Here is a 19,075-nt window from a genome sequence, read left to right as displayed (position 1 = left end):
CCTTTCCCTGCATGCCTGTCCTCACCTTGATATTTGGTGGGCATTTTTCTTTTCCTGCATTCCCCCCAAACTGGCCTAATATTCAGCGACTCTCTGACCTTGGGGACCTGTCCACAAATGGACGAGAAGGACGAGGAGGAAAATGAATGGAAGGTGTCTGTCTGGTGAGTTAGAGTTCAAGATTCCACCTGCCCCTTTGGGGCCTGCACTGCACTTTTCTTCTTAGGTCTTCACGTGGCGCCTCTGAATTCGCCGGTTCCAGGGTAGCTCCAGCTTCTGTCATCGCCCCTGGCAGGGCGAACCTGTGTGGAGGAAAGCAGGCTCCATTCAGAAGGACTTGGATGTTGTTAATAAAGCTGGCCACCACTTGGAAATCTAAAGGTTTGCCATTGGCTCATCCAGAGCTGGACAGAAACCGCACTCCACAGCAGTGTGTGGCAATGACCAGTCACCGCTAAACTATTTGGCTATCTGTGCTTTAAATCTTAGTGGGGGGAAAAACAAAACAAAACAAAACAACTCACATATACAAATGAATGTCTCAGCCCTAGTCTTAGGTATTCCCCCTCACTGCTGCAGCCAGGCACTGTGTGGTCATTGTGCGTGTTCGCTGCATTTCAGCCGGCCACGTGGGGGCTTCCCTAAAAGATGGCTCATGAACAGAGCCAAGTAGGGATTTTGATTTTGTAGAGATTAACTGAATGTTGAGTTTGCGTTGATTGGAAGCTGCAGAGCAATTGCGGGGCACTTGGAACAGGACTCTGAGGGCCCTGCAGGGACGACCCCCGGCTGGCCCCAGGGTGTGGGTGAGGGCCCCAGGCCTGTTACAGGCTCCTGAGCTGTGACGAGTGGCTGATGCCCCAAGGGAGCCAGGCCATGTGTGTGGAAGGTTCCTGGGGTGAGCTCCCTGTGTGTTAGGGTTACAGATGGTGTTACTTCCCTCTGCCTTGGCCATTCTGATGGACTCCTCCTCCTGGCTGTTCTGGATGGGGTTTTGCTTTTCCTGGGCAGGAGGAGTTAAATTTATACTGTATTTTTCATGCATTGATAGCTGTTCTCATGGCGTGCGCTGAAAGTGAGCCCGTATGACTGTAATGCTGTCTCCCTCCCTGCACGGATCGTTTCTACTCCGTACCTTAGGAGGGACTTGGCCTCTCTCCCTGTCACACCTTGGGGAAGGGTGGGCTGGGCTGGCATGTCCGTTTCTGCACAAACGTAGTGGGCACTGGAGGTCGGGGCATAGCTCAGGCATGGGAGTGGGTGGGAGACCATCATTCTCCCCAGCATCTCCTGGAGAGATGTGCAGCTCTGGCTTTGGGGAAAGGTCCTGGGAATCTTTCCTTGGAAGTTGCTTCCCTAATTGTCAGTGTTCTGCAGAGCCGAAGTTTATTTTCTCCCTTCCTGCAGAGCAACTTGGAATCCGTGAGCTTGCTCAAGGCCTTCTGGGGCATGGAGCAGATTTTAGGCAAATGCCTTGAGAGTGGGTGGCTCTGTGGACGGTTTATCGGCCCTTGTCCCTGCCATGCACATTCTAGGACACCTGCTTTTGCAAGTCAAGACTGTTTGTGAACATCTGGGGGCCTGAAACCAGCCCTGTTGTAGGTGGAAGGGACAATCGGGAGAGGTGGCTGGAATAACAGCCAGGAAATGGAGTGAGAGGGTTTCTAGGTTCAAGTGCTGTCTGTCACTGGGCAAGTTACTTGACCTGAGTTCAGTTGTGTCTTTAGTAAAATAAGATACTGTTTACTCATTTGTTGCAAGGATGCCTATGATAATGTCTCCATTTTATTGACGGGTAGACCAAGACCCAGAAGTGACCTGTGTAAGGTTTCCAGAATGAAGACAGGATGACGGTGATGAAGGCGGCCTGGGTTCAAGTGCAGCTTCCCTGACTGTAGCTCCTGTGGCCCCGGGAAGGACACTTAGTCTTCAGCACCTCCATTTCTTTATGGGTTAAATAGGAGCAGTCACGGTCTCTGGAGTGTCTTGTCTTGATGCCAGTGACAGTGTTACAGGAATAAAGGGAGACGGTGTATGCCCTGGAAACTGTGCAGAGTGTTACAGCTGTAGAGCCTTTCTACCTTTATAGCTTCCTGGTGACTGAGCAGGGCTCACACTGAGCTTTCTAGGATTCCTGGCCTGTGGGCTCTTAAAGTGATTTTTAAGCATGTGTTCGTGGCTAGTTTTTCTAATTATAAAAGTAATACTTAGCATAAAAATTCAGCTAGGACAGAAGGGTGTAAACTGGACAGGGAAAGACACTCCTCCCCCAATCTGTTCTATTCTCCAGAGATGACTTCTGTTTACTTCTTCTGTAACCTTCCAGAAACTGGGCACATGGACACGCACAGATATTAACTTACATAAATTATGTAAGCGGCTAATCTCTCCTATATGGGCTATGATTTTTTTTTTTTTCCCACCATGAGCCCAAATGATGAAAACCCAGGTCCCTCCCTGGATTCAGTTATTAGAAGCAGTGCCATAATGAGCAAAGATCTTCTATCTTGGTACCTCTAGATTTTAAAAAATGCAGAAAGTAGTTCTTAGCAGCTCACCACTTTTGGAATTATCTCCTTTGCACTTGGCAGAAAGAATCTTTCCTCAAAAAGAATTGTGTTGTTAATACTGTGGTTTTCCACTGCTCCACCCAGTTAAATTTAATCACACCATGTGACTTCCAAATAAAATGATGTGTGTGTCTGGAGGGAAGGACCTAACAAAGCTCCCCACCCCCCCCCCCCCCCCCTTTTTTTTTTTTTTTTTTTTTTGGATCTGAGAGAATACAGCAAAGCTGTCTTTAGGCAGCCCTGTTTGCAGAACCCTTCTGCTTGGGACATTTATATTTGCAACTAACTCTTTAGTGTCCTTGGATAAAGCTGTTGCCATTAATTGGATCGTAGAAAGTGGCTGCATGTATTTTAAAACATGTCTCTCTATATACAAAGCAAATCTAGTCAACTTCATTTTAAAAAGCAGTTAATCTACATGGATTCATGTATCCCTTTGATTGCATCGGACCTGCTTGCTCTTTCAGCACTGCACAATCATCCCCTAGTCTGATTTCTTTGCCTGTCGTTGACAACAAATGGGGTTTAGTTCCATGGTTAGAGCAAACACTTCAAACATCCTAAAGTGAATATTTTAGGGTTAGAGCACCTCCTAGGATTTCATTTTGCAGTGTGAAATGTTTTATGGTTTAAAAAAATCTGTAGATTTATGGTTTTTTGTTTGATTTTTGTTATTTTCCCAAAATGTTATGTGTAAGACCATTTAAAAAGCTAAATCCTATGTTAAATGCACTAGGGAACCTTAAAGGAATCCTGTTGAGTTATGTGTTTTGTCTTACTGAAGACTTTTGGTAACATAAGTGCAAGAATCGGGTGTGGAGAGCGTGTTGGGCCCACCCCCTCTTTAGGGTCTGGATCCTTTCCACAGGACTCCCTGATCAGGGACCTCCCCAGGGGCCTTCCTTGGCCTCTTTTGATGGACCCAGCTCTTGCTGGCAGGTATAACCCTTACCTGCCATAGCCCATGGGCTCTGGGCTCCACACTGTGGCTGACTTCTGTTCTGGGTCCTGGAATGCATGGTGAGTTGATTGCAGAACTGTCCTCAGCCCAGGGAGCTCTGGCTACGTGACTCTCGGTCCCCTTCTGTCACTTGTCCCAATTCCTAACCCACTGCTCTGCTACACACTGACAGCACGGAGCTCCTTCCCCTTGGTCTGGCCACTGCCTGCTTTCCTGCCTGTTAGTCTATTTCTTCCCGAGAACCCCTTGCCTTGTGGCTCTCTGTTATCTTAGAGCAGCACTTTGAGATTGTGTCAAGAGGATTTGCTTCAAGGGGTCATGGCATTTTAAGGCTAGTGGTGAGAGAAACCTGCCATATTGATTTCCTGTTGTGTCAAAAACTGAAGAAACAGGAATGATTCTTGCTTAAAAACAAAAACAACAATAGCAACAACAAAAAACCAGAGCCACAGAGGTACAGGAAATATTCCAGCCAACTTGTGGGACAGCACAAAAGGATAACTGACCTGAAAATAGTAACCCTGTGATGGGTCTTAATAGTACCATTGAAATTAGATGATTTTGGAAAAAAAAAAAACCTTTCCAATGCTTGGCTGTAATCTAAAGGAAGCATTGCACTTTAGTGCTCTGATTTTTTTTTATGAGGTTCATAAAATTTTGTCTCTAAATGCCAATGTGCTGAAAAGTTATGAGTATTAAAGATTTAGCCAGTATATTTCAAAGTATGGAAAATATGCTTTTCTTGGTTATGATTTCTGGATCCTAATAATAATTAGTAGTAATAAATGCCATCCTTCAAAAATAATAATACTCGCCCCTGTCTCCCATCACCACCCTTCCCCCTTCCCTTCCACACCCCCTGCCTCGCCCACTGCCTACTGCCCAAAGATCTTTCAGGTTACTCTTCCTTCCTGTCTCCCCTTGAGGTGGATGATGTCACTGTCCCCACGGGGCAGAACAGGGGGGTCTGCAACTCACAAAGTTTAAATGGCATAGGTTGCAGTTAGAACCCAGGTATATTGCTCCTTCCGGTAAACTCCGCTGCCTGGGCTTTACGTGGTTTCCACCTCTGGTGGCATCCAACATATAGTTGCCACTCCAGGAGTTTTGGCATCATTACTTGCTTGGGAGGCAGACATCTATATTGAACTGACCCAGGACGCATACTTGGTTGCAGAAGGCCAGCTTTTCAGGTTTTCAGCATTTTCCCCCACAGTCAGCCATATAGGAGGCTTCCTTCCTGGATGGAACATAGACCATGACTATTTAGAATCCCACAGCCATCACAGCGCGACTGAGAGGTTGGGTCATCCTTGCAAGAACACAGACGGAGCTGGAGTATGGATCAAGGTTCAATTTCAGGAAGCAGAATCCACCATAGCAAACTCCAGGAGGAAGGGATTTATTGCAGGGAATTGAATGGCTTGAATTATTAAGAGTTCTGATGACACAGTTCTCCAGGTGGAGGTTTCAGGACTGAGTGTCCCAAAGCCATGCTAAAGAGCTGGACCACCAAGGAAGCTGCTGCCTCTTCCACAGTGATGGAGCAACCTCCCCAGGACCACACTGGCACTTCCATGCTTGAGAGGCTGCCTCGATCAAAACCAGGCCACACTGCTGTGATCTGCACCAGCACATGGGTGTTTTAGTCCTGCCTCCTGACACCCATGAAGCTGGCACCTGCATGCTGGAACCTTGGCTAAAACCATCATAGAAGAACCTAGTGCCTCTTGGACTTTTCTTGCTGTGGAAGGAGCGGCGACAGAGAACTATGGCCTTTGCCTCACTCTTGCTTTCCAAATTTCCTAACAGTACATCTGAATGGCCACGTTGAACTCACAGCTGGAACCTTAGCCATGAGATATCTGGGAGATGTAGTTCTGGCTTTCCATCCCCTTCAGGACAGGTGGGCATGCTGGGAGGAGGGTAGCATGTGTGCTGAAAACCAATCCTTTGTATCCTCCGTGCTTGAGAGTCAGTAGAAATGGGCCTTGATTTTCAGAGTCAGCTGATGTGGACAGAAATGAGGTTATAGCCAGGGCAGGGAATCATCATGAATCTTTCTGGGGGTTGTGTGTTCATGACTCCAGATAACAGACAGCAAGGAGTTAAAAGCAGGAAAGGCCACAGGTTTGCCCTCTGGCTTCTGCTTAGCTTCTTTGGGACTATTAAGCTGTAGCTGCAATATCCCAAGGGAGAGTTCTAGAGAATTCTAATCTCACTGGATGCTATTAGGGGAAATGATACATTACAGTCCTAATTGTAGTCTTTACTATACTAATATGTGTGTGAATCTCTCTTCAGTGAGAATACAGAATGCAAGCTTCTCCCAACTTGGTCACAGGGAAAGCCCTGCTTTTAAGAGATGTAGAAGTAGTGTTCCCCAACATATGTGAGAAACACACATTCCCGCTAATTCAAAGAGGAAGCAAGGGAGTACCTTGGAGGAGGGGTTTATTTTATTTCCAAGGAACTAAACCTTCTCTGTAGCCTCGATCAGGAACATTTACCATCGAAATGATAGGATATCCTAAAGGGAGGATGGCCCTCTTCCCTTCAAGGAGAACCGGAAAGGAGAGGACATTCACCCACCTAGGTGAAATGAGCCTGTGTGGACAGAGGAGATTCCCTTAGGCACCCAGATGGCACGTTTAGGGGCCTCTAAGGAAGTAGCCTTGTAATCGCTAGGAGAAGTTACAACAATAATAAAGTGTTAATCAGTGATAGGCCACATCTCATGTGTTGATCTGTTACAGAAGCAGGTGGTGGTGCAGGGAGGGAATTGCATGTAGCTCAAGGAATATAAGGTCAGCAGGAGAGGGAGCTCAGAGTCTCCAGTGAGTGTCCTGGGTAGAAGAGGGGGAGGTGGGTGAGTGTAGGGGACCTCTGTGAGTGACAGCTGCAGCTGAGGGCAGGGGAAGGCAGACCCCTGCTTAGAGGAATTTGCAGCCAGGATGATGGCAAAACGCCAGAGATGGAAATGAGGGTCGGACCAGCAGTAAATGTAGTTGGTAAGCACCTTCTAAAACTATGGTGATGCAGAAGAGGGTAAGAGGAGACCCTTCCAGAGATGGACTTCTATCTTACAATTCATCTTCCACTGATTTTAATTTTCTGCCATCTGACACAGAGGTCATCTGTGGCAAAGGCGTGTCATTCTCAAGCTGGCCCTTTTTGAAGTTTCAGTCGAAGCACTGAAATAATGCACCGGGTTTTTGAAAAATCTGACTGTACACCTCTCTTTCTGAACACTAGGTGGGTTTCCATAAGAAGTCAGTCTGCTGTGCCCTAAGTAGATTTATATGCAGCTTTCCCAGGAACGGGGACATAGGATTTATAAGATTCAATCAGTTTGGTGAAAGGTGGAAGTTACGTCTCTGCAGTCAAGAGCATGTTTCTGACTCCTTATATCTTTACGTGTTCTGATTCACTGCACCTGACGTTATGGGATGGATGGCAGTTTCTTATGTATACAAAGGTAAATCACGGTTATCAGTCATTCTCCTCCAGGTCACCCTGAGGTGACCAGAACGGGGCAGGGAACTGTAGGCACTGCACAGTGGGTATTATCACCACCACTTCCCTCTTGTGTGCTCTTTGGGCTGAAATCCCTCCATGCTGATTCCATTACTGAAGCACTCTCCCCCACCTCTACCCCTGGAAGCTCTTTAATAAATGGAAGTTTTTGCATTATTACTAAATCCAAGCTTTTCCTAAAAACATGGAGCTCACTGCTCACTATCCGTCCTGAGCAATTATTACCCGGTCATGGGAGATTTCAATCCCCTCTCTGTTCATGCTTAGACTCTCATGGACAGCCATTTAATTTTGATATCTTGAACCTTTTTAAGGTTTTTATTATAGAAAATTTCAACATCAAAACTAAAGAGAATAGGAAAATAAATCCCCATGTGCCTATTCCTAACTCGAGCTATCTGTTCATGTATGGCCAGTCTCGTTGAATCTATACTTATACCCATTTCTTTGTTCCCCTGGATTATTTTGAGGCAAAAATTATCATTAAATATATTTTGATGTTACTCTAGCAGCCCTCTTATTTCTCTACCTCATCTCTCAATATTTTTACAAAATTTTCCAAACATTGCAGCATTAAGGACTTTTAACTCCTGTGAGAGGCTTTTCAGATTTTGCCCAGAGTGAATAAATGAACTTCATATCCCTCTGTAGGTGTATCCAGAGTGCCTTTCCTACCCATAGTGCTGTGCTAGTGTGGGAGTGGGCCAGGTTTTGCTGGGTGGAGTGGAGCAAGACCACAGAAGTAAGTTTAAGAGAGGACGTGGGGGGCGCATGGGTGGCTCAGTGGGACTCTTAATTTCGGCTCAGGTCATGATCCCGGGGTCGGAGGACCGAGCTGCATGTCGGCCTCTGCCCTGAACGTGGAGCCTGCTTAAGATTCTGCCTCCCTCTGCCCCTCCCCACCCTCAAAAAAAAAAAAGATGTGGGCTCTGTCCTGGCTGCACCTGCAGTCTAGTCAGTAGAACACTGGCTAATAGAAGTGAGCACAAAGGGGTTACCTGGTGAGCGTCTGTGTTCAGAGGAGCTAGAAGGGTTCAGCAGGACAAGAGGCTGTGCCATCTGGGTGTTTGGGGACAAAGGCTTTGAGGAGGGGCCCAGAGCATGGATTGGATTTGATATTTTTATCAGTATGATTCTGACTAAAGGCATCTGTTAAGGGCCCGTTGAGTAACCGAGGAATCTCTAGGCTGCAACATGGCTGGAGAGCCATGCTCTTCCAGACCACAGGAAGCCCGGCCCAAGTTGAACCACAGAAGCTCTCTGGCTTGATCACAGCCCTGGATCCAGCCCTGATTGCTGCTGGATGCCTCCTCTGGGACTGAATCCTAAACTGTCCCTATGTCCTTGTCACCCCTTGAGTTTCGAAGTCCAGGTGGGACCATCTGGGGGAGGTCATACCTCTGAACAATGGCTGCCAAGGGGAGGGGGAGAGGACAGTCTGTCTCCTTCAACTTTTCTAGAAGATATGGGCTCTGCCTTCCATCAAGAAGCATGTGACTAGGGGGTGGGGGGGTGGGGAGGGTTTTTCCGAGACAGAAAAGGGTTTAAAGTCCAAGTCCCCCAAAACAGAAGTGTCCACCCTGAACACCACTGTCCTCGTTGACTGTTCTCTCTCTACTGCTCTCAGCACCGTCACAACATCGTTTTCCTTAAAAAAGCCATTTGCATGCGTCGATCCTGTTTTTCTGTTCCCATGGCAACGGTGAGAGCCCAGGTGCCCCTCACCGGCAGGTGTCTCAGAGCATCTGAGCAGGTTCCTTCTGGTGGCTCCCACCTGCAGGCCTCCTACTCAGTGCCGCTGTCACACCCATCCCCACGAAACAGCACTGTGGCTCGAAAATTCTTTGCTATCTTCCTGTTGCCTGGAGGATAAAGACTGACTCCTTCCATTGGCCCTGCCTTTCACAGTCGACGTCTGGTCTCCATTTGCAGCCTTGTCTGTCATTCTGGAAACTCTTCTCTCTGACTAAGCAGGTCCTCAGATATACCCTGTGCCTTGCTGGCTTCGTGCTTTGTTCGCTGATAGTTCTGTTGTCCAGAAGGCCTTCGCTGCTGCTGCTGCTGCCTGCACAGCAAAGTCTCTGTTCCACTCAGGTTCTGTGCACCTCCCCAGAGAGAGGGGACTGCCTGCGTTCAGCCCTGTGGCACGTGTGGGCATTTACTGGGCCCCTTCATGGCCCACGTCTGTCCGTGTGGACCGATGAGCTCATTGGATGGCATGCTGCTGGTCCTCATCTTTCTCTTATGTGCCAGCACTGTGCAGAGCACGTGGGAGCTCCCCAGACATTTGAAGCTTTGTTTTTTCAAAGAAGTAGTGAAGGGGGTGGGGGATGTTAGAAACAGGGAAGGTCAAATGTAAAATGCAGAGGTGGAAAAGCAGGAGGTCGGGCAAGCTGGCGTGGAAGGTGAGTTTGGGAGGATGGGGTGGTTGCGTATCTGCTCTGTTTGTGGAGTACACTTGGGTTGTGTGCTCTGAGCACCCACCTGGTTCAAAAAGATGCTCCGAAGGTGGCTGAGAGTCCAGCAGCAAGGCTTTCTGGAGACTTCAGCATGTTTTCGTTTAGACAGAGGCAAGAGTGGCGTGTGCTTGAGCAACATTGGCTGCTGAATGGCGCGTGGATTTACCAGCATACGCTGATGGCAGAAGGATTGTCCTCGTAGCTTGCACCAGCAGGGGACTTTGAGATAGATCATTGTGGTCTTTGCAGCAGGAGGGTTCCGAGAGCTCAGAAATGCATAGGAGTCACTAATGCACCCTCTCACCCCGCTGGCCTGGCTTGCTGATGACAGGTGACTTCTCACAGGCAGTGTAGCCAGGCATTCAGGAAATCACCGTGACTCAGCCTGGGGCCTCCTGCCCACTTTCCCATGAGTCTCGTTCATCTGTCCAGAAAAGTGTTGAAAGGGGGCCCCCAGTTTGGGCTGATAATTTACATCCCTCATGGAACCCTGAGGGCCACGCCCACAGCAAAGTTCAAGTAGGGAGGAATGAGAAGGAAGAGTTGGGGCACCAAGGGAGTGGTGGAAGGAGAGAAGTGACCTGTGCCTCCTGAGGCTTGTGGCGAGTGGGTGATGGAAGGACAGGCCCATGAGAATGACCCCGCCATCCTGTGGGGTCAATGTGCTGTGGGCTCTGAGGTGACGTTGTCCTTCAAGAGCAGCCTCTGTCTCCCTCATCACAGCTGGCTCACGTCTTTTCTGCCCAGGGCCTCCCCAGAAGCCCATCTCCTCCTGCCTCAGGGGCCCCTTCTGTTCAGACAGCCATTCATCCCTCTGCAAACACTCACTTGAATTGTGGGTCCACTTTCTGCTCAACAGCCAGGCTGAAGCTCGAAGCCTAGAACTGGCTTGTTCTGTGTATGCCCTAGGGTACTTTAGCACTGTGCCAAACAGCATGAGGGTGGGGGGAGGGCCCAGGCTCTAGGGCCATAATCCTGCCTCTCTGCTTCCAGGTGAAGAAGTCTTTAACTTCAGTCTGTTCATTTGTAAAAAGAATACAAATGTATGTCTTTAAAGAGGTAACCTAGAGTGGGCATTCACACGCTGTCCAAATGAACACCCCTCCCCTCCTCTGCAGCCCATGCATGTTACCACACAGGATCTGTGCATAATAGTTGTTCTGTCGATACCTGCTGTTTGGTGATGAGAGTTTAATGGTATCTGTTTTTGAAGGTTTCTTTTAGGGCTCAGACTTCAGCCTGCCAGCATTCAGATCTAGAACCGCTGGGGGGAGCCTGGAACTTATGCCGAGGGATTAAGGACGTAGGTTTGATGATAAAGGAAGATTAAGGTAACTAATTACTTTGCTGAGCAATGAATATCTGGTTAATGCCAGGTAGAGGCCTCTTCAGAGAGAGGAAGTTAAGCATTCAGTAGAGGGAACGATAAAAATTAATAGGATAAGCCTAAGAGGAAGTATAGCTGGAATGCGTGAGAGTTAGTGCCATGTAGTAACGTGGAGGAATCCTCTGAGGTGAGGCAGCCTGGCCGGGTGACGGGGGGGTGGCTTTCTCACCTTCCTCAGGGTGCCAGCTGCTTTCCTTAAGCCCGGGGTGGGGGTAATGCCAGTACTCAGAGTTGATGCGAATACAGACTCAGCCGTGTATGTGAGACACTCTCCCCATCGCCTGGCACACAGTAAGATGATGTGACCACTTTCCCCTGAAGGGGAAAAATCCTGACCATTTTCAAAGTGGGCCCAATCCCATTATCCGTGCTCCTGTCTGGGTCTGGGTAAACTCAAGAACTTAGACGGACAGAGGTGCGTGTCAACGGCATTAAGTTGTAAGGGTTTGGCCGCATGCTGAGCAGAAGGTCTGCCAAGAAATAAAATTTCTGCAGCATAAAGGGTGTGGATTGGGTGTGTTTTCACAAGGTGATTTCTGTTCTGGTTCATCTTCACTCGCGGTCACACGACAGGGTGTTGGTGTGTTCCTCCAGAACGCAGACAGCCGCGACGGTAGCTCCCCAGCGGTGGTGAGCCCCGTGCTGGGGACAAGCGCTTTGGGGAGTTTCCATGGAAACGGTGGACTTTCTCCTAAAGCTCCTACTCTGCAGTGAGAGTAGGCCTGGCTGTCTCCGGGTGCTCTGATGGCATTTGATTGACCTCAGACTGTGTGGGTAAATGGTGCCCGGGACCAAGAAAGACAGCCATGTGGTGATTTTAAGAAGAGTAACTGTAGGACACGAGGAAAGCCTAATTCATTCTTTACTTCCTCAGTTTGGTTAGGGGAAAAATGCTTCTCTGAGTTTATGCAAAGTGATCATGTTTTATTCATCATTTGGTAGAAGTCACTCTCAAGGCATGCAGGGTAGATGATGTAAGCTTTTCCATCTCAGCTGAGTCAGGTTTTACGGAGCCCTTCTGCTCTGTTAAGGGCTGGGAAACCCAAGCGGAGGAGGGCATGCTTCCCATCCCAGTGGGTCAGGGAACTAGGGGTTGTCTTGGCAAGATGAGCTATGGGGGTACAGAAGCACTGTGGGGCCCGGAGGATGGAGCCACTAATATGGAAAGGTGAGGGCATGGGCAAGGGTTCCAGAGGAGCTGGTGTTTGGGCCATGGCTGAGGCTCTCTGTGTGAATATGTGTCCACGAGGAAGGCCTCAGGTGTCAAAGGCACTTGACAGAGTCCCAGCACTTTAGGATGGCTGTCCTAGACATGCCTGAGCTGGGGCAGTCGGCCACAAAGGTGTGTTTGTTACCTGGGTGTTGCCCCTGCCCCGTGCCCAGCGCCGTTACCTCGTCTGAGTCATGGTAGCCTCTTTCTGATGCATGTAGCTCTTGCCGGTGGGTTAAGTGGTCGTAGTCCTCCCCATCCTGCCTACAGGTGGTCTACACAGGCTGCAAGGGAAGAAATTTGAAAGTCACGGGCTTTCCATAGCTGACAAGGGGCTCAAGCACCTTTCTGCTCCATCCCGTCTCCTGGGAGTCTCACCTTTTTATCCTGCTTCAAGGATAGTGTGAACGACCACCTGAATGCTTTTTTTTTTTTTTTTTTTCCCCCTTCAGCTTCTTTTCTGTATTCCCCTTCCCTGGCTTTGGATATATATCGAATTTATACCTTTGAATCAAGACATTGGCTTTTTTAAACTGGCAAACAGCACAATGTGTGTATTTTCTGTATAAGAGGCAATTTTGAGTTGATACACCCTTATCAAAGGAGTAAAAGACACACATTTTTATTTGAATGGATTATGGAGAAAATATACACAGCTGGTAAATAATCCTGAGATAAATATATATATGTTTGTAAGTGACCAGCAGTGACCCACTGTGGCCCAGAGCTTCATGTGCTGCAGGGGTATACGAGAGAAAAATGACCATTAACTGGATTGGTAGTACCATTAAATGTAATATTATGTCCTTCGAAATAGCTGAAATTATATTAAACATACACTCAAATAATCTAGCAAGTTCTTTAGTTCCATTAACTAATATAGGCATTACTATTGTTTTCATCCATCCATGCATCCATCCATCCACGTAATGTTAGCATCCCCCAGACTCTTACCTCCTACCTTTAGACCTCTTGTAGGACACTGATTTTCCACAGAACGCTGCCTGGTAAATGCTGTTCAAGGCCGTGTGTCCATGGGTCCGGTGAATCAAGGCTCCTCCTTTTGGTCCTTTTGCTTGAGTGGGGCTGTTGGATCCACTTCCCAAACACTCTTTCATGGCTGTTGGCAGGAAACCTCAGTTTTTTGCCATGTGACCGTGTCCGTGGAGCTGTTTGAGTGTTGTCACAATATGGCTGCTGGCTTCCCCCACCGAGAGTGAGCCGAGAGAGAGCAAGGAGGAAGCCACAGGGGCTTTTATGACTTAGTGTCTGAAATCACACATCATTTTGCTTTATTCATTAAAGGCAAGTAACTGAGTCCATCCAGCCCACACTCAAAGGGAGGGTAGTAAGCTCCCCCTTTTGAAGAGAGGAGTATGAATTTGTGGACAGATTTTAAAACAACCATGAACATGTGAGATCATTCTCAGTCATTAGTATGGTTAGGATCTCTTCACTGGGAGCCATCTTTCCTCTCAGTGGGTTATTGAAGACATTCCTAAAGAATGAGAGTTTTGGTCTTGAGATTAGTATGTGCTTGGGTAGTATTTAAGGAATAGGAAGCCACTAACAAGAAAGAGGAGTGAGTGTTTGGAATCTAGAAACTTGGTTCTACCATATATTCCTCACATACCTTTGGTAAATCCAGTTTCCCTTTGGTTTTCCTGTCAGGTTATACCGTAAGTCAAATAAACTAATGCAGTTGAAGGCCCTATGTAAACCATAAAGCAATAAAGGAAGCTGGTTGTTTCTGTCATTATCGCCACAACTGTTGTTATTGTTGGAAAGAGGTACTGCTGTGGGAGACACAGGAGTGGGGCATAAAAACGGACTGGGGATTGAAAACTATTCTAACCAGATTAGTATTCCTGAGGGCTGGCTCAGGAATAGAGGCAACGCAGGAATAGAGGAGGCCTGTCTTGACCATAAACTCACGTGAGGCTGTGACAGTTACAGGGATTTCTGTGAAGGACCGTTATCTTGGGTCTTTTGGGACACTGAGGCCTAGTTCTTGAGAAAGGCAACAGTTGGGGTAGAAAGTACCAGGAAGGCAACATTCTCTCACCTTTGGAACCAGAAAGCCCCCAGTTTTCTTAGACTTGTCATCCATACATTTATTGCTTCAAGAAATATGTATTTATTCCCAGATGGGTGTCAGGGCCTCTGCCAAGGGATATGGCAATGTGTGTAGGTAGGCCACAGCCTTTTCTCTCCAGCAGGAAAGACTGATACACAGTCATTTCGAGTGGAAGACTGAGCCTTCGCAGGCAGCCTCACCCCCAAAGCCTAGATTTGAGTTGCAGGAAATAGTTTTCTCAGATGGCCATATTCTCTCAGAGGTCACATAGCTCTGAACATTTTATGTCTAGAAATTAAACTTTTTTCCTGCTGATGTTTATAGGCTCTCAGAGTGTTGGGCAAAGATAAAGCCAGGTAGTTGCGTTCAGATGGCCGTAATCTCCACTCCTTTTTCCCTCCAAGTCTTGATGGCCCATGCCACACCATTTCCAGAGGCCCCTTCATGCTTGTCCAGAAGGGACAGGCCTGAAGTTAGTGCTGAACAGACCAGCTCCTGCCTGAGGTCCCACTTGCTGTTCATCGGGGCTGTTTGATACTAGTATGGGGAGAAAGCTACCCAGCAGGTGGTTCTCTTTACTTGGACTTGCTGACAGGTATAGTGTAAGGTGAGTCTAAGTATTCATAAGTAATCCTGTGCTAATTAGCTCAGGCTGAGCTGTGGAAGTTAAATTATTTTTGTTTAGCGGCTTGTGACTGCTGCCTATGTATGCATTAGGTGGTACGCCAAGTCACATGCAAAGGTTGTTCTCATTAGATCCATTAATCAACAGCAGACATAAGGAGGAACTGTTGGTGCAAGTAAAAGGCAACTGACAACCCAAAATGCGAAAAACAAAAACAGACCCGGAAAACAACAAGTGTTGATGAGGAGAAGTTGGAAGCAGGTGGAAAACAGCATGACATTTCCTCAGAAAGTTAAACCTAGAACCTGCCATAAGATTCAGCAGTTCTGCCTTCAAATGGACACCCCAGGGAATTGAAAGCAGGGGACTGAGCAGATCTCTGTACACTGCTGTTGAGAGCAGCATTATTCACAATAGCCAAAAGGTGGAAACAATTCAATTGTCTGTTGACAGATGAATGAATTGACAAGGTGTGGTATATGTCTACGATGGGATTCTCTTCAGCCTCTAAAGGAAGGAAATTCTGGTACAGACTACAGTGAGGATGAAGCTTGAGGGCATCATGAAAAGTGAAATAAGCCAGACACAAAGGGACAGATCTTGTATCATTTCACTTAAATGAGGTACCTAGAGTGGTCACGTTCATAGAGACGTAAAGTAGAATGGTGGTTGCCAGGGGGGAGGGGGGAATGGAGAATCAGTGTTTAATGGGTACAGATTCAGTCTGGGAAGATGAGAAGGTTCTGGAGATAGAGAGTGGTGATGCTTTGCACAATAAAGTGAACGTCCTTAATGCTTCTGAACTGTACACTTAAAGATGATTAAATTAATACACACTAATATACATTTTGTCACAATGAAGTTAAACATTTTTTAATGCAAGTGGTTTACAAATTGATGCTGCTAGGCCTAGGCACTGGGGACAGCATTGGACCAGGCAGAGGACTTGACTGCAAGATCTTTCAGATTATTTTCTACTGATGGGAGGTGGGCAATAAACATTTAACAGACAAGAAGGGCTGTGTGGGTACCGTAAGGACTTTGAGAGATAAAATCAGGTAGTTGATGTGGTCTAGAACCAAGTCCTGCGTGTGCATGGGCTGGGGGTGCTTTAGCTGGGGAAGCCTGGGAAGGACTCTGAAGGGTCAGCATTTGGGCAAAGTCCTGAACGATACAAAACAGTCTGATCCACCAGAACCTACCGAATCTATTTGAACTTCATTTTACCTGAAATCATATTGGTATTTCTGAGATACAGAAATTGATGCAGAATCCAAAGCTTATTTTGAACTGTGCTTGCAAACAACGTTCCAAGTATTCCTGATTGACACCTTGAGGATCGAGATGGGGACAAGCAAAGCATTAGTGGCTTAGAATATTAAAATATTTCTTGCTGAATTCCAAATGTTCAGACCTAGTAATGTTTTCACCCAGACAATGATATTAACTGGTTCACATATTGTTCATTTAACACTTTCAGGATTTAAATGCAGTGGAAGCCTTCTTGGGAAGACTATTATGCCTTTTAGAAAACAATTGATTTACAAAAATCAGTTATTACTGATATTTTTATCACATTATCATTCAGGAGGAGATCAGTCTATTTTTTACCCTAGAAACCAAGGCTATTTATTTAAAGCTTTGTGGAGTTTTAAGGTTTTTTTTTTAACAACTTACAATGGAAAGAAAACAGCTTCTGGGACAATGAAGTGAGCGCACAGTTGATTTGTACAAGGTATTTAGATTTCCCATTATGTATTTTAGAGACTCCCCTGTTTTTGCCCAGATTTGTCTTTTTAAGTCAGAGTCTCAGGGCAGAAGATGAGAGCCCCCTGAGGACCATGGGAATGCAGTTGAATCGTTAGAAGTTTGCACCGCACAGGCCTCGATTTGTGATGGAGCTCACAACACAATGTCTGTAAAACCCTGAAGTTCAGCCAGACACATTATAAAAGAGTACAGTGACTTCAGAGTTTGAGATCAGTCATTTTGCAAATGGTTCTTTTTTTATAAGAACACATGGCTGCCTTTGCCTTAGGATACTGCAGTGGTATTTCCCAGGAAAGAAGCACGGGGCTGTGGGTCCCATAATTGTTGGGAATTTTGACTTATGAACTTAACTGAGAAGTCACTCCAGCTTGAAGAAAATCAAGTCTTTCTCACCCCCAGGAATTTGGGTCAGAGTTGGGGCTTCTGCCAGGGGAGTAGTGACTGATGTGACCACGTGTGGCTCAGGAAACAACGCTGAGATTGATCTTTGATGGTTCATGGTACACGAGAGAAGCCAGTTCATAGCTCTTCTAGGGAAACCATCCGTTTCTCACCCCTGAAATTTGCAACAGTTAGAATATGGGTGCATGAATAGACATAATTCTGTCAACAAGCATTTGCTAAGGCCTGCTGGATGCCCAATCCATCTTGCACTAAGTGGCTGTAGTTAAGCAGGAAGACTCTTGCCCCCAAGTAGCTTCAAGTCTCTTTGGAGAGCCAAAATATATAGAAATGAAAGAATCAGGAAATAATAGCTAAAAAATCAGGATATTTGGATCAATGTCCTCAAGGCAAGCGATTTGTGCTGACAGTAGGTGCTGATTGAATAAGATCAGGTAATCAAGGAGGTGGTCACTGTGGGCTGGAGAGGTGTGAGGTCAGGGAGCCTTCTTGGAGCATGTGGAGCTTGGGGAAGGCCTCGACAAAGGGCCATGACTGAACAGGTCTGGAAGCGAGGCTAGGAAAAGACTTTGGAAGAACCCAGAAGAACCCCAGACCCAAGTAAGGAATAGAAATACTAACTCAAGGGTAGTTGTTAGTTAACTCAAATATTCATCTGTTTCTAATATCCAACGTGTTATCTGTAGGGTTTGTAGGTATTAAATGGGGGAATTGGAGGCCAGTGGGCTCTGTGGTCACGTAAGTTTGGATAGTGCTAGAATAAGCAACTGAGAGTTTTCTTGCTGCAAGACTCCTCAGGCCTTTTATAGGCTGACATTCACAGTGACTTTCCCAGATGGGCATATATAACATGCAGTTTCCTGCTTATTTGACCACAGAACCATGTCTTTTCTCCAGGAGGTTCCTGCAGGAATAGAGCTCCAAAGAGTATAATCGAGTTGGGGAAATGCTAACCTAAATGATTTTACTTCCGTGTGTTTTTTTCAGTGCAAGTCACTAGCAATAAAGTCATGTTTTCAGTGGTCTTGAAAGCCCAAGGGGATTGATTGGAAGGAATTTAGAGGGACTTCATTTAAAGAAACCAGCAAATAAGTGGTCCTTCAAGGATGCCCAGCCTGGAGTGAAATACCATCTTAGTTCAAAAGTTATTCCCCAGGATATGAATATACACACATAACACAGGCTTTACAAAATAATTGTTTTTGTTACTGTTATGCCCTTGCTTTTGTTAAAATACGGGGAAGGATTTCGTATCCACACCATAGCCCCACTGTAGCGACAGAGCCTTGAAGGTTAGCTGGCACTGGGGACTTGCCAGATAAAATACAGGATGCCCAGCTACATGTGAATTTCAGATCAACTCTGCATAATTTTTCAGTATAACTATGTCCCAAAATACTGCATGGGACATAATTGCACACAAAAATTATTCATTGTTATCTGAAATTGAAATTTAACAAGGCATCTGGTATTTTTATTTTCTAAATCTGACCCACTTGCCCAAGATGCTCGGGGAGCCTAGCCACGCTAGGACCAGAAAGTGACTTACAGTGTAAAGGCAAGGTAACGTGGATGTATTTCAAGTTCCTGAGAGCCTAGGCCCTCCCTCTTAGGAGATGTGTGACTACAGCCTCAGGCCCCCTCCCTGCGCTCGCCCCCGTTCTCCTGGGCGTGGGAGAGTTTGTATGTGAGAGGTCATAACCTTTATTTGGCTCACACACTTTTACAAACAAATGTCAGATCCAAAATTTACCCCCAAAAGCACAGATCCGAAAATGTAAAATCCTATAATTTTGTAGGAAGAAGCCAGTTGTGTCTGAACCTAGAAGTCTTGAAACCAAAAGAACTGTAAATGAAGGTTGGCCGGGGAGGGCTATCCTCGGTTGGGATACACAGACTCTGGTGTCCCTTTCCCTGCTGGGAAGTGGAATATCTCCTTTCCGTGTTTAGTGATGGGATGGCTGTTACTAAAAGGTCAGGCCTTATCAGTGGTCTCTGCTCAGGGATATCATCAGGAGGAGAAAGAATCAAACCAATCTCTTTGTTGGAAAGGTCTTCCCAGGATCTGCCGGGTTGG

At 46.6% G+C, this 19,075-nt stretch overlaps 1 long non-coding RNA gene across 1 annotated transcript; it reads right to left on the bottom strand.

The window, feature by feature from the left end:
- Positions 1-214: 214 nt before the first annotated feature.
- On the bottom strand, positions 215-13,225 carry LOC125916797 (uncharacterized). Its single transcript, XR_007456030.1, has 3 exons — positions 13,079-13,225; positions 12,307-12,408; positions 215-302 (listed from the first exon to the last, which is right to left on the bottom strand). It is a non-coding gene; the product is annotated as an uncharacterized LOC125916797 (long non-coding RNA).
- Positions 13,226-19,075: the final 5,850 nt, after the last annotated feature.

The sequence above is a fragment of the Panthera uncia genome, unplaced genomic scaffold, assembly GCF_023721935.1.
Source record: "Panthera uncia isolate 11264 unplaced genomic scaffold, Puncia_PCG_1.0 HiC_scaffold_1172, whole genome shotgun sequence".
NCBI lineage: Eukaryota > Metazoa > Chordata > Mammalia > Carnivora > Felidae > Panthera > Panthera uncia.
The sequence above is the reverse complement of the archived record's forward strand: the minus strand, read 5'-3'. Positions and strand labels throughout refer to the sequence as shown.